Source organism: Haliotis rubra, unplaced genomic scaffold, assembly GCF_003918875.1.
Source record: "Haliotis rubra isolate DU_JTF1 unplaced genomic scaffold, ASM391887v1 Scf393, whole genome shotgun sequence".
Taxonomy (NCBI): Eukaryota; Metazoa; Mollusca; class Gastropoda; order Lepetellida; family Haliotidae; genus Haliotis; species Haliotis rubra.
Window position 1 is genome coordinate 340,196 of NW_025767072.1, and position 16,386 is coordinate 356,581.

The 16,386-nt window shown below is 41.4% G+C and overlaps 1 protein-coding gene across 3 annotated transcripts in view; it reads right to left on the minus strand.

The window, feature by feature from the left end:
- The window catches only part of LOC124286842, a 199,570-nt gene that overhangs the window by 114,048 nt on the left and 69,136 nt on the right, over positions 1-16,386 (minus strand). Inside the window, exon 2 of one of the 3 annotated variants that reach the window (XM_046723284.1) lies at positions 12,702-13,870. The exons of the other annotated variants lie outside the window; for them this stretch is intronic. The gene's annotated coding sequence lies outside the window, so the exon portion shown is untranslated. The remainder of the gene's footprint in view (positions 1-12,701; positions 13,871-16,386) is intronic. 3 annotated transcript variants of the gene reach the window in all.

The following is a 16,386-nucleotide window of genomic DNA, read 5'->3' on the forward strand; positions in this document are numbered from 1 at the left end:
ACGCTAATCTATGTCGCATATAACAAATGTGTCATACAACCTGTAAACATTACCCGTGTAATTTCGTTTCACGTTAGACCTAAGATGATCAGCTTGAGGAGGTGTCACATTACACATTGGCTAGGTGGCGAGGTAAGTGTGTGGGGAGAGGAGGAGGGGGTGGGTAATTGATACTGTGATAATGGGCGCTCGCTTTGAGATAACAGAGAAATTCACTGGTAGTATATCCACAATGTGTAGTCACTCCTGAGATGTGTAGTTGAGAGGCTGAGCTTATGAAAATATAAATCCAGTGAATCACACAGTATAATCCAAGGTTGTTTAGTAATCCAATAAGAAATACACCAGTATGTATATCCACAATGTGTAATCACTAGGTGTAGTGACTGAGCTGTGTATGACATGGGGCTGTTTGGTGGACTTTATATACCCACCAAAGTCTAAAAATAAGTTGGGGGAATCCTATGTACAACATGAGTCATGGTCTAAATATAGACTCTTCTAAAAATAGAAACAGCAGGTGTTGACATGACTCTAAAAATAGATTTTGATGCCAAAATGGTCCTATTCTAAAAATAGATTTTGGCCCTTTAAAGCCAATCGCTCAAAATACATTTTGACCCCATAAAAGCCTCTATACTACTCAGGAACCAACAAGTACCATATTTTAACGTCTTTTGGTATGACGCGGTCGGGGATCGAACCTGCGACCTTCCGCTCTCCGGGCGGACGCTCTAACCACTACACCACGGAGGCGGTCCAGCTATCTCACAACTGTCACAACTGACAAAATGCGAAATCCTAATGTCCCTCCCTGTTTGTGGCGTAATTGTGGCGTAATTATCAACTTTTATATAATAATAATGTGAAGCAAACATGTTACACATTTCATTACCTACAGTTTGGTACCATAAAAATTGATATCCATTGTGTTTTCGCAGAGCTGTGAACCCTATAAAAATGCGTTTTGCCAAAATTGACCAACTTTCCAAAGGCAATACCTCCGACACTATTCAAGATATCGACATGCCTTGAAGGATTTACGTAGTCCGAAGTGTGGGCTTTAAAACGATATATAGAACACTATTGTACTATTTGCCGTTCAGGAGTAGAAGATTGTTAAACACAGGCACCGTAAAAAAAGTGCGGAAATGTGCAAAATCGCGAAGGCTGTGTTTGTGTCGTAATGGTGACGTAATTATTGATTTTTACATAACCATAATGTGAAGCAAAAATGTTTCCGATTCATTTACCTACAGGTTGGTACTAAGGGAAATGGAATCCATTTATTTTTTGCAGAGTTGTGACCTTCTTTTTAACTCTATGAAAAATTGACCAAATTCCAAGGGTGATAACTCTTAAACTATTCAAGATATTGATATGCCTTGAAGGGTTTAAGTAGTCCGGAGTGTGGGCTTTAAAATGATATACTGAACACGATTGTACTATATGTCGTTCTGAAGAAGAAAATTTTCAAACACAGGAACTGTCAAAACGTGAAAATCGGCAAGAAAAATCAGTTGTTTTCAAAATAGTGCAAAATTTGACATGCCGGCCAACTTCCGGTATCCCTTGAATCGACGGGGAATGGTGTTGTCTACACTGAGTGAAAATATGGTCTATTTATCTCTTATAGGTTTTGAGATATTTAGGTTGAAAGATTTCGACATTTTGGGTTATCTGCCCTTAGCGGAAGCCGGAATTCGGGATTCTTCGACTATGCATCAATTGCAGCATACAGGCTATCACCCCTGAAAGTTTCACAAAACTCGGCCGAGCGGTTAGGTCAGGAGAGCTGTCACAAAATTTGTACAAATAATAATAATAATAATAAGAAGAATATTCGGATAATAACAGTAGGTCTTCCAGACTTTCGTCTGAGGACCTAATAATAATATTCGGATAATAACAGTAGGTCTTCCAGACTTTCGTCTGAAGACCTAATTATAGAATTCTTTGATTTGTAGGAAAGACGAATAGCCAAAGGAATATGAGTTGAGTTGAGTTGGGCTTTACGTCACATCGGCATTATTCCAGCCATATAGTGACGAGAACAAGTCTGCATTAATATACATTGTAAGTTCAAAGTGGTTTCATTTCAAAGACACACATTCGTTACATTGTCATTTTGGAACAGAATGTCATAGCACTGAATTGAAAAGCAGGTAAATTCGTTAGTGACATTACACAGTTACAATTTATGATATAGATCAACTTCCCTCAGGTAGTTCAGTATCAGATGAGCGCTCACGCTGGAGAACAGATCTTTCAGATTGGTTGCGTGATAATGCGAGTCCCTTGCAGATGTAAAGTCCACACAGTCAAGCAGAATATGCTTGACGGTGAAAGCCTCATCGCAGGAGAGACATATGGGGGGTCCATCCCCATCCGTTTTCAGCAGATAGTCATGTGTAAATCGACTGTGGCCAATACGACATCGTCGTAAAATTACTTCATCACGTCTTGACTGGCATCCCAAGTAGGTATAACCGATTGTTGGCTTCAATTCGTGGAGTTTGTTTCTTCCTACCTGAGTGTCCCACCTTTTTTGCATCAGGTCCCGAGTATAGCTTTTGATAGTGGATTTGAAATCACTGTACGGGATTAGCAGTGGAGATAGGGGCTTTTCAAGAGCTGCTTTTGCTGCAGCATCGGCCTGAGTGTTACCTGCTTTGCCGACGTGACCCGGCAACCAGCAGAGGACAATGTCATATTGGCCAGTACAAAGGTCGTTGTACAGTTCTAATATGTCCAGGATGATTGGGTGACTTGAAGTCACGTTTAGAAGTGCTTGAAGGCAGGATAAAGAATCTTTAAAAACGATGAAGTTTTTGGACTGATTTTGCTGTTGAATGTAGGTCAAAACTGAGAAGATAGCTTTGGCTTCAGCGGTGAAAATGGAACTGTTGTCGGGGATCCTAGAGGAGACAGTCTTGGATCCAATGACTGTAGCGCTGGCAACTTGGCCATCGTCCTTGGATCCGTCTGTGAAAATGGATCTGTGAGTGTTATACTTCGAACGTAAGTGGTTGTATTCCTGTTTGAACACCAAGGGATTTGTTTAAGACTTTTTGAGTTTGGTGAGGGTGAGATCGACCTGTGGTTTAACCATTTGCCATGGTGGTGAGGACAGAAGTCGGCATGGTGCAATGATGTTGAGATCAATTTTAGCTACAGATATGTGTGGTTTGATCCTGATTCCACGTGGTGGAACCAGGCTTGGCAGTTTAGGAAATAAGTTTTCATAGAGCGGGTTGAAGACACAATTGTATGCTGGATTGGACTCATTTGAACGTAATTTAGTGATATACTGCAGTGAGAGTTTAATGCGGCGTTGTTCAAGGGAAGGTTCATTGGCCTCCGCATATAGACTGTCTACCGGAGAGGTCCTAAAAACTCCCAGGCAGAGCCTCATCCCTTGGTGGTGGATAGAGTCTAATTCTTCTAAATTGCTTTTGCAGGCTCCACCGTAGACAATGGAGTCATAATCTAGTTTACTGCGAACTAATGATCTGTACAAGTGAAGGAGGGTGGTCTGATCCCCTTCCCACTCTGTATTTGAGACTACTTTTAGCAAGTCTAGAGCCTTCAAGCACTTTGTTTTCAAATATTTTATGTGTGGTTAGAATGTCAGGTGGCGGTCGAATATGAGTCCAAGGAATTTGGCCTTTTCTACTACCTTGATGGGAGTACCATCTAAAGTTAGGCCTGGATCCTTGTGTGGTTTGCATTTACGAAAAAAGTGAATACAATTTGTTTTGGATTTTGAAAACTTAAGACCATTTTCATTGGCCCATTTTTGGATTTTGTTAAGGCAGAGTTGTAGCTGCCTTTCTATTGCGTGCATGTTCTTACCACGACATGAAATATTGAAGTCATCCACGAAAAGGGACCCGTCAACGCAACTGTTCAGAACGTTAGTGAGGCTGTTAATTTTGATGCTAAAAAGTGTGACAGACAAGATGCTCCCTTGGGGGACGCCCTGATCTTGGTGGAAATAGTCAGACAGTGTGGCACCCACCCGAACCTGAAATTGTCTGTTATTTAAAGACTGAGATATGAATTGAGGTAGTCTACCCCTCAATCCAAACTCGTGTAAACCTTTTAGGATACCATGTTTCCACGTTGTATCAAATGCTTTTTCTAAGTCGAAAAAGATAGATACGGTATGTTGTTTGTTGACAATGGAGTTTTTGATGAATGACTCGAGACGCACCAGATGGTCAATGGTACTTCGGTTTTTTTGGAAACCACATTGGAGGTCACTGAGGAGGTTATTGGTCTCCAAGTACCAGATTAATCGATTGTTGACCATGCGCTCCATGGTTTTGCAAACGCAGCTAGTTAGTGATATAGGACGGTAGTTTGACGGATCAGTATGATCGCGACCGGGTTTTGGTATAGGGATGATAATGGCATTGTGTTTCCAAGCCTGTGTCAGGGAGGTGTTTCAGAACCTGATAATGGATTTCATCAGCTCCTGCCGCAGTGTCGTGAGCCTGTCCTAGGGCAGTACGTAATTCATGGAGGGAAAACGTTTCGTTGTAATCCTCCCCATTATCAGTGTTAAAATTGACTGGTTTCTTTTCTTGTTGGGTTTGGTATTTCTGGAACTGAGGGTTATAATTTGATGAGGAGGAGTGGTTTGCCAAAGTTTCGCCAAGTTTGTTTGCAATTTCAGATTTGTTTGTTAGGAGGGAGTCACCATCTTTCAGGTGGTGAACTCCTGATTTTAACCCTTTGCCCTTAATCTTTTTAATCATGTTCCACACCTTGGACATGGGTGTGCGGGAGTTGATTTTGGACACATATTTCCTCCATGAGCGGCGTTTAGTTTGTTTGAAGGTACGTTTTGCCCTGGCATTTGTCATTTTAACAGCATTCAGGTTATGCACTGTAGGATGTTGTCGGAAATATTTTTCCGCCTTCTTCCTATTTTTCCTAGCTTGTTTGCAGTTTGTTTCAAACCATTGTTTGCGTATGTGCGGGTTTGCAGAGGACTTTGGAATAGTTTTGTCTCCGATGGCATTTAGGACGTCTGAAAATAGTTCCAAGGGGTCAGGAACATTCCTGAAGTTGTCCGGCTTAAGTTTTTCTGAACATAGGGTTTGGAATAAAGGCCAATTGGCCTAAGTAAAATTCCATCTTGTTGTTGGTGGTTCATCCGTGGGGTTGATAGGTGTAAGAATTGTTGGGAAGTGATCGCTTCCACAAAGGTCGTCATGGACCGACCATTCGAACTCATTTAAAAGATTAGAATCTGTAAGTGATAGATCGAGAGCAGAGTAGGATCCAGTGGCAGGATGGAGGTAGGTGTTTGATCCATCGTTGAAGATGCATACATCATTATTTGAGAGAAACTCTTCAAGGACCTTTCCCTTACTATTTGTATCAGTACTCCCCATAGGGGGTTATGGCCGTTGAAGTCGCCCATGATTATGCAGGGCTTTGGGAGTTGATCATATAAGTTCTGAAGATCTGATAGGCGGACAGTTGTGGTAGGAGGGAACATAGTGTAAACCCTATGTTCAGAGTTATGCGGACAGCAACAGTTTGTAGGTTGGTGTTAAGTGGAACAAGGCTATGAAGGATGCCCTGCCTCACCAGGATAGAAGTGCCTCCAGTAGCTTTTACGCCGGGAGGAGAAAAGGAGTGGTAGGAACTGTACTGACGGATGTCAAATTTATCGGTCCTTTTTAGGTAGGTTTCTTCGAGACAAAACGCAGATGGTTTGAAGTCTTGAATCAATAACTGTAATTCATTATATTTATTCTTTAGTCCTCTGCAATTCCATTGGATCATGTTTTGTGGATTCATGGTGCTTCCACTGGTGACATGTCACGTGAACGTGAGAAAGCGTTTGATGAACTCCTATTGGTGTCTGGTGGAGATGAAGTTACCTCCATATCCAGAGGGCCAAAGGAGTTATGGACCTCGATGGGGACCTCTGAGGGAGAGGTGGCCTTTGGTTTTGTGTTTGGCGGTTGTTCGAGTTGCTTTAGTCTCTCTAGCCTCTTTTTTTCCCTTTTTCTGCACGCAGTTTCTTTCTCTGGTTTTGGCATTTCCTCTGGTGTTTGTGATTCAGAGGTTTTGACTTTTGGCGTTGGAGATGGAGTTGCTGAGATGGGCTCAGTTGTGTTGAGTTCAGTTGGCTGAGAAGACATGATCCATTTCAGGTCGGTCTGACATGTAATGGTTGCAGTAGTGATAGTAGGACGGGAGACAGCAGAAGAGTAGGTGATGGTTGAAGGGGCTGCAGTTAAACTTGCAACCTACTTCTTTGCTTAGTGAAAGGAGATATTTTCTTTTTGCTTGATCTTTAGGATCTTGGATTCGCGTTTCCACACTGGGCAAAACTTGGAAGAGGCCATATGGTTACCACCGCAGTTTGTGCACTTCACTTCCTTAGTACGTACGTTGCCCTCATGCTTGTCACCACAGCGGTAACAAACAGCAGAGGAACGACAGGACTTGGATCCATGTCCAAACTTTTGGCAGTTGTAGCATCGGAGTGGATTGGGGACATACACCTCCACACCAATGCTACAATAACCAGCTTTAATCGAGACAGGGATGTTTGCTCGCGTGAATCTGAAGAGATAGGTGTTCGTTGGTTGAACAACACCGTCCTTTTTGAAGGTGAATCGTTTGACGGCTGTGACGGATTGCTGAGAGAGTTCCTTGACAATTTGTACTTCAGTCATGTCGGACAGGCATCGAGCTCTGTCCCGTACAATGCCTCTACACGAGTTAAGGGTTTTGTGTGCTGAGACAGCGACCTTGATATTGACAAATTCTTTTATTTTGAGGAGATTCAAGGATTGGTGTTTCCGGGTACATTCTATCAGGAGAGAGCCAGATCGGAGCTTTGTAACATTGGCAACCTCTACGCAGATACAAGCGATACCTTTGGAGATTGCAAAAGGATTCAATTGCAAAGGTTGCTTGTCACAAGCCTCAATAATCAGGAAACGTGACCAGTAGTCAGGTCGGGGGGGAGGGGGGGGGGGGGGTCGTACTCTCGTCGGACGAGGAATTGTCATTATCCATGTGTCTTCGTTTTGAACCGGGGTATTGAGAAGCCATGTGGTGAGTAATGTGGGTCAGCATCCCCTCTCCTCACCCACCGTGGAGTGTCAACAAGGACGATCTTATATTGCAGCGGATCTCCAAGCTGCAAAGACCAGGGATAAGGGGGTGTTATACTCCAGCGAATTTGACATGAAATGCTGTAGCTGCCTACCAGATTAAAGGTCAGGATGGTTCTGTCCATGACAATCAATTGGAGACGTACAGAAATTGGAGGTCAGCATCACCAGATTGGCCCATGAGCCACCGCCTTCTGTGCATGGGTCTGCGAGGCTAATTTGTCTTGGTAGGATATTAGTTAACATTTTGAACATGGTCAAAAGTGTTATGTAATACCAAAATTTGTATAGACATTCCATGCACAGGGCAAGGCGTGACCAGCCGATTGGTAGAATCGGGCCTATTCTACCACCCGTCTAGGCAAAGTTAGGGTCGAAGTGGTGTGTTGGATTATTGAACACTATTGCCGGTTCCGTCATCCTCAACCACCATACTCCCTTCCTCTGCCGACACAGGGATGCAACCCACGGCAAAAGGGGAGCCCAATTTGGTCGCCTCTTACGACCAGCACTGGGGTGCTGTGGACCTATTCGACCCCGGGTCAACACGGGGGCGAAGAGCCATTGTCGTTACCCAGCACCCACCACGAGGAGGTTGCTCTTCAAGGGTGCCCAAAGGAATATGATAAATTATAAGTAAAAACAAATTTTTAGGGCATCAAAATTACATCTCTAATAATATTTGATGAAAAACAAAATACCAATTATTTGTGAATCGAGTACATAATTATTCGGCTCCAATACTATTTCTGTACTATCAGTGAGTTCCACGTTTTTGAATAATAACGAGTCTTGCGAAGTAAGGCAGTACCAGCAATGTGTTGGTTTGACGCATGATGCATACGTCAGTACGAATTCAAAATTAGGTACTGTAATCAAATCATTTAAGAAATTGACATAATAAGCGGATCAAAAACATGTTGTGTGTACAATATCTTGACACATCAATGAATAACTCAGCTGAATTCAAGACATTACGTGAACGTTTGCAGTCCATTCAGATTTTTTACTTCAGTATTTAGTGTGACCACGACGACAGGCAGTAACTGCAGCACAGCGTCTATGCATGAAGTTACTAATCGATTGATGAGGGCCATTGGCACCTGGAATCACACTCTGAGAAGGCCTGGCGCAATAAATCGGCTGTTTCGGCCTTGGTATGACATTATTCAGTCTCCTCTGAATTTCATTCCAAAGATGTTCAATTTGGTTTAAATCAGGACTAAGGGCTGGTCATAGACTAACAACTAGTCTCTGAAATGAACATATTTTACTGAAAAGAGTTCATAGTAAAAAAATATAAAATATAATGAAAAGGAGCCCTGAGACTTTCTTCATTTTCAGAGACAAAACAAATCTGCAGAGGGATAATTTCTTGGAATTTCACAACACATGCAAAGATTCTTATCACCCATCACTGCTTTAATTGTGTGTGACAGGAATATATTTACTGTACCCATCGCCTCCCAGTCCTACTGCCAGTGGTGTGGGCCGATTTGGGGTAATGAGTATCAAGTCTCGCCAAATCTATTTTGAGAGCAAGCAGGGATACCAGCTAAGGGTAGCATCTCTTGATATGCCTATGGCTGGACAACTGGATCTCACAAAAAAATATCCAAAGTTATTTATATTCTCCAAAATCCAAAGGTTGTGTCTGCACTATATGTGGAAGTTTAATTGATGTCCCATATATATATATATAATTCAACAAGCAGAAAAAGTCATCAATATCACTGGCAATGGCAAAATACTCTTCATGTATATGTCAGTTAGTTATGACTATGTAAAATGTTTTGGTGTGTATATAGCAGTGAGTGAGTGAGTTTAGTTTTATGCCACACTCAGCAATATTCCAGCTGTCTGTAAATAATAGAATCTGGACACGATAATCCAGTGATCAACAGCATGAGCATCGATCTACATAAATGGGATGCAATGATATGTGTCAACCAAGTCTGTGACTATATTACAAAGTGGAAGGGGAGTATTGAAAGGTTTTTATATTCTGCTCCAGAAAAGAGCACTACCACCAATTTCAGTCATGTCAAACTTGTTGCCATGGAAACACAAAATGTGTTTTATTCAGAAATTTCAAACTACCAAAAGGCACCAGTATATCACCAGACCTATCTATGTGCCAAGTTTGGTGAAGAAATATTCAAAGGTTTTAAAGTTCTGTTCTGGACAAGATGACATCCTCATAGCCACAGCCTCCATGGAAAGTCATGTTTCCACGGAAAAATAAAATTCATATCTGGGTCTAAACCCCAAAAGGCACATCTATGGATCATACTTGACATATGTTCCAAGTTTGATGAAGCTTGCATGTATAGATTGGAAGATCTGCTCCGGACACGATGACATCCTCATAGTCACAGCCTAAGTCAAGTTTCCATGGAAACAGCAAAAATATACAATTCATATCTGTGTCTAACCATCAAATGGCACATTTATGGATCATGCTTGATATGTGTACCAAGTTTACCATGTGTATCAAGTTGCGTTTCCATGGAAACCGCAAAATTAAATCCATATCTGGGTCTTACCCTCACATGGCACATTTTAGGATCATGCTTGATATGTGTACCAAGTTTGATGAAGCTAGCATCTATAATTTTGGAGATTTGCTTCGGACAAGATGTCATTCTCATAGTCACAGCCTAAGTCATGTTTCCATGGAAACAACAAAAAAATAACATTCATATCTGGGTCTAACCCCCTAAAGGCACATTTTAGGATCATGCTTGACATGTGTACCAAGTTTGGTTAAGCTATCACAAATAGTTGAGGAGATATGCTTCGGACAAACTGTGACGGACGCACGGAAGGAAGGGCGGAACTTGTTTCCATATTCAATATGCCATCAGATCCCCATGACAATGTCTTTTCAAAGTTTATGGATAAAGTCACAAATGCCTACATCATTGAGGTACACCGCTTTGAGCCTAATGATTTATATTTCTCTGTTTGTCTCTTCATCATGCAAATCAAGGACGACACAACAATAACAGTAGCATGGCTTGTATTCTACTGACTTCTCTGAATAGGGGAGAATTTCGAATGTCAGTGATTTTCCACTCCTGGATGGAGAACAAAACAACATATCTTCACCACTTAAGTACTTTTCAATCATTGTATTCTGATTTGGACAAATGCTATGCATATTTGCTTTCATCCTCATCAAAGTTCCAATTCATGTTTACCCTGAGATGGAAATGTTTTCGGAATGATCCCCTTTCCTCGCCAGTGTAAAATGAAACAGTTACAGAAAATACTCAGCATTTGTAAGTCATCAGGTCTTTAGTGTAATCACACACGCTGTTTGTCTGGAGTGAGAGGACAGGGCAGAAGCAGGAGGTCTTGGCTCAGCGTGGGGTCTTGGGGAGTGGTGGGGGAGGCTCCCCATGAGTTAATATTAAACACTAGTGACAGCTAGAGACCAATCGATAATTACAAGCCATATTCTGGCTTGTGAACTCAGCAGATTGGTACAGACCCTGAAGCTGAGGAAATCTAGACTTGCCACATTTTCTAGACTTGTGTGGGCTTTCTTGGATATATTTGCTTCAGGGTCTGTACGACAGACTAGGCTGGTCACTGCATAATGTTGACACCGTTCTGCTGTAGGAAGTCCCGTGTAGCTCTGGCGGTATGGGCCCGGGCGTTATCATGCTGAAAAATGTTGTTCCGGTGACGTGCGAAATGTGGTATGACGTGGGGTCTGAGAGCTTGGTCGATGTAGCGCACCGCTGTGATGCCGCCTCCTCTCCCTGGACCAAGGTTCTGAAACATCACAGGACCCACTTTCTGGATCAGACCTATTCCACCCCCATGATGCTTGCACCTCCCCATGAGTCTCTTTCCATAACACATTGGTCTGAGTAACGCTGGCCACGCCGTTGCCATATTCTTGTTCTGCCATCTGCAGTTGATACACAGTACCGACTCGCATCTGTGAACAGAACAGTTCTCCGTTGCCTGTATCGCCAGTTTTGGTGTTGTAGGGCAAACTGTAGACGTTCACGCCAATGACGAGGGGTGAGGATAGGTCCATGGTAAGGTCTACAGCAATGGAAGTTCCCGCTGTTAAGACGTCGGCGTACTGTATCAGTACTGATTGCTCTTCCGTGTGCTCCAACTGTCTGGCGTGCTGTTTCTGACGCCTGCACGAATGGATTCTGTACATGCTGTCGCACAACATGGTGGTCTTGTCGTCTTGTGGTTACCCTTGGTCTGCCAGTATGGGGGCGATCATTTGTGGTGTTGGTTGCCCGGAAACGTTGCTGCAGCCTGGAGAACACCGTACCATCTGCGAGATCAAGTTGCGTTTTGATCTTTGCTCTGGTAAAGTTGGAGATGTTGTAAAAAATATACAATCAAAACATTAAATGAGTTTACAGTTATCCGTTTCTAAGTAGAAAAATTCCAAACTGGCGATTCTTTTGCTGCTCAGTATATTTTAACATGAGTGAGTGAGTGAGTGAGTTTGGTTTTACGCCGCTTTTAGCAATGTTCCAGCAATATCGCGGCGGGGGACACCAGCAATAGGTTTCACACATTGTACACATGTGGGGAATCGAACCCGAGTCTTCGGTGTGACGAGCGAACGCTTAAACGACTAGGCTACCCCACCGCCCCTATATCAACATGAACAGAATACGATGACAAAGGTTTGTAAGGCCATAAAGGCTACAACACACAGTATTATAAACGAGTCAATATGCATTATGTGCAGACAATGGCACTTAAAGTGCTCCTCTTGATTTCTTATTTGCTTCATAATTCTGCTCATAATGCGGGTGTAATTTGTAACAAAATTTGTAACATGTCTCATAATGCATTATAGCAGCTATGTGCATTTCAGAATAACAATCCATGCCATTTGTTGAGTTGAGTTGAGTTGGGCTTTACGTCACATCGGCATTATTCCAGCCATATAGTGACGAGAACAAGTCTGCATTAATATACATTGTAAGTACAAAGTGGTTTCGTTTCAAAGAAATACATTCATTACGTTGTCATTTTAAAAACGGAGAATGTCATAGCATTAAATTGAAAAACAGGTAAATTCGTTAGTGACATTACACAGTTACATTTTATGGTATAGATCAACTTCCCTCAGGTAGGTACTACAGCTTATGGCAGGACGTATGGGCCACACCATGGCATGCACAAAATTTTCCGACGACCTAGCCGTACTATGACGTATACTAGCGTGCTTTTAACTTACAAAACATACCCATATCTTAATCGACCTACGCCACTATATTCGCCAAAATTTCCATTCGTCGGCATAATTTGGCTAAATCGTCAAGGTGTGACAAAGCCCCTAACAGTCAGAAAAGAGGATTACGTCACCTAAAGACTTTATTTAACAAAACTGAAAAGTAGTAGGTTTATCTAGAGATTAGCTTTGTTAGATAAATACTTCATTTCTTTCAGTGAGTAATATAGTATTGATGTGAAGTTTCACCCCATAATTTGTTGGGTATATTAAAAAGAGTAGCTGAAATAGATATCAGGAGGGTGAATAAGCAATAGACATGTCCTTACCTTTATCTGGTTTTGTCCTGTGCTAGTTTGTGTCCGGGGCTCTACATCTAGTAAACGAGTGGAACCATTCAGTGATATTCATTCTCGTGACTGATTTGGTATTTTTGTCATACCTGTATGCCAGTGGCCCCTGTTTATCATAGAACACAATCCCTGTCACTGGCTTCACGGATACGTGAACAACAACCGCCTCTTCAACAGTTTCTCGCTCACCGTAAGGCCTCTGGATTGTCTCCTCCACATTCGGTCTCGTAGGGATAAATCGTACCTCTGCTACGTCAGTATCGTCTGATTCCCTACCGTCATAGTCACAAACAAGGGTATTCTCTTTTATCCTTTGTTTTAGTCGATCCTTGAATTTGGTTTCATCAGTGATTATAACAGGCTGTAGAGCTGGTACCTTAGAGTCATAGCCACAATTACCATAGATCACATTCTTCTCTTGTATGCCAAACAAATAAGAACCACCTTCTTCAAGTTTGGCAAACGCACTTATATATTCCGTGAGACGAAGTTTGTGAGAAATGTGATCAACTATATCATCTTCTTTGACTTTCTGTAAAAAGTGACTTTTGAATTGGACTGACCTACTTTCCCTTATTTTAGCTAAGTCTGATGCAGAGTCAATTCCAGGAAGTGCATGGAATGTACCGTTGTACTGTTTCTTTTCCCTTAGAAATGTCCGAAGTGCTTCAGCAGTAGGGTCCAGGAGGCAGTCATCAAGAGCTACCTTGGTTTTAAAGTCGGAAGTTGTCACAGTTGAAGCTGCAGACACGAACAGAACAAGAAAATCATGGAAATCACAACATTCTTCATGATCACTTAGTCTTTGCTTCCTATAAACGTCAGAGAAGAATTTTCCATCGTGAATCAATGCATTGAGTTTGGTGTCGGCAAACTCATCAAATGCACCTGTAAACTGATCTCCTTTTCCTAACCCAACGAGATGAATCAATATTGACCCAGAATTTGAGTTGCGCAAAGCTGATACTTTATTTAACAGCTCATTAGCTTTGTGTTCTCGCTTCTGTCTTTTCTTTTTACTGTCTGTTTCTTGTTTTGCACCATATAGGTAGCTAACATGAATTCCCATGGACAAGATGTGGCCATCATACGAAGCGTACTTCAAGAACTTAGCAACTGCTTGGTCACGTCTTGGAATACATCCACTGAAAGATATGAAGTATATATAGATGCAAAATGAGAAAAAGAGTAAATAAAGGAATGTAAAATATATGGGTGGCTCACCAATCCTCTCATAAAACTAAAAGGAGAAATGCCTACTCCATTATGAGAATTCTGAAAGAAACGCCAATTAAACAAGAGTCACAAGATGATGACAAATCCCCCCGGCCCCCTACAAATTTGAAAGACAAAATCATATGACAGTTACTTAAAGTCCAACTTGATTTTTCTGGACTACGTGTAAAACGTTTCCATTGCAACACAGAAAAAGAAAAATGACAAAAATCTGTAAATAGCAAAAGGCACCACTTTAGGTTCTGTTCGATATATATACCAACTTTTGTTGAAAGATATTGAACAGTTTTTGAGTTATATTCCGGAAACAAAATGATTACGGACGTACGGACGTACGGACGTACTTACGTCAGACAGACAGATGAGACGTCGACTATATCCACCCGCATTACATGATGTGGAAACTCCAGGTAAAGTTCATCTCATGCGCGGATAATTTCGCACAACACGTTGCCAAGCGATGATATTTTGATTGTTAATCGGGGATGTCACGACACAGGTGCCCTCACAGAGGTCACGATACAATACGAATCGTGATGCTGCATTTCCGGCATTTACCATCTAACAATCAGGCATTAGCTGGATTGCAATCTCATTCCATAGCTCGCAGTCACCAAATACTTTGGTAGAGATTACTGGTGTGAGTGAGTTGGTTTTACGCCGCTTTTAGCAATATTCCAGCAACATCACGGTAGGGACATCAATTTACTAATTTTCCCAGATTTGAAAGGTATACTTTGACTTTAACAAGGAGCAGAGGCAGAAATTGGTGCAACATCAAAATAATAATCGATATATATATATCAAACTATGAATCAGTACTAAAACAAATTATTTGAGCATTGTATCGTGCAAAGCTTGCAGTGATGCACCGGTGTAACAGGAATTCGTGACGTTACTATTGACGATAGTAAATATCTTTTTCAAATTAATACATTAAAGTCTGCAAATAATTTCTGCATAAATGATAAATTTGACTGGATTGGCGACAATGAATGTAGAAAGCAATTTCTCCACCATCAATTAAATCACACTTCAGCTACCACGTGCACTTTGTACATAAGGGACAAAATGTAAAGCCAAAATGCTGCCTATTACATGTTTAACTCTCCGATCTTGTGTGCCAGATTCACAGGTGACCCTAGTTAAAGCTACACAAATGTAAGAACATTCCCACAAAACAATCATCAGCCTCTCAGACAGGGGCCGTCCAACTTTCGAAAGGAGATGAATGAAAAACATCAACACAGTGATTTAGTGATTTATCATTTGGATGAAAGAAAAAACTAGTACGCAATAAGAAAGAATGTTACTTGATGTTAAAGCTTGAAGTTAAAAAGTTCACTCGGAATCTGTTACACCAACAAACAGCAAAGAAATATACTGTAATTAACAATTATATTCTAAAATCAATACATAGGTATCACTCTGACAGTGCATATTAGAGTGTCAGATCAAATTCAATATAATACAAGAGCAATGATTAAAGCAAAAAAAGACAATGCCGGATGTGCATTCTAGAAGTTGGTGGTGAGTCACTTGGTGTAAGAATCTACATCGAAACGTCACTCTATCAATAAACAATGACATCCATAAAGTTGCATTTTCATTAAAGACAATGATGGTAATATTAGGTCAGGGCAGAGTACCCGGGGTATATAGTAGTGATCACACAAAATGTTTGTATTGTTTTGACTTGAAATGTAATGTGTGATGAGAGTCTATATGTAGCTCCCCTTACTAAAGCCTAAAAAATACAACAAAATACTCTCTGAGGTAGAACAAAGGCGGAATCTGCACCTTGTACATTCCAGACCTCACTATGATATTCTGTGGGCCAGAACACAGTGGACGCCTCTAGAACATATATAGAACACACCACTACCCCAAGTATAACACTTTGAATATTGTATCACAATGAATTACACTGACACATAACAAAAGATATCACTTAAAATGATGTAACACGTAAGAGGTGACAAATCTAGTGGAAGTCGGGGTGACTGAGCGGGTTGGGCGACTGACTTTGTGTGCTGGCGATTAAGTGCCTGATTCTGAGAGTGTGGGTTCGAATCCAGGATGGGACTCAACCCAAAAAGAACTAGAATCTGTACTTTACTAAGAAACTGTTCTCCCAAATATAACATATGCTACTTTTTGTAGTTTGGATGTCAAAAGCAATGAACTGGAAGCCAGTTATAAATGAATTAGAGTAAATGATGTTAATATAAACTACTCAAAAGAATCCAAGGAACACCTAGTTTTTATTATAAAGAAAACACATATGATACCATGAAAACAAATTTTATTGGTGGTTAAGGTCAATTCATTGCAGAAACAAAGTCTTCGCGCCGCTTCACGTAAGGCAATACCCTCCTGGATCCACCCAATAGCACTCCCCCTGTCAGCAATGCTTAAACTGCGA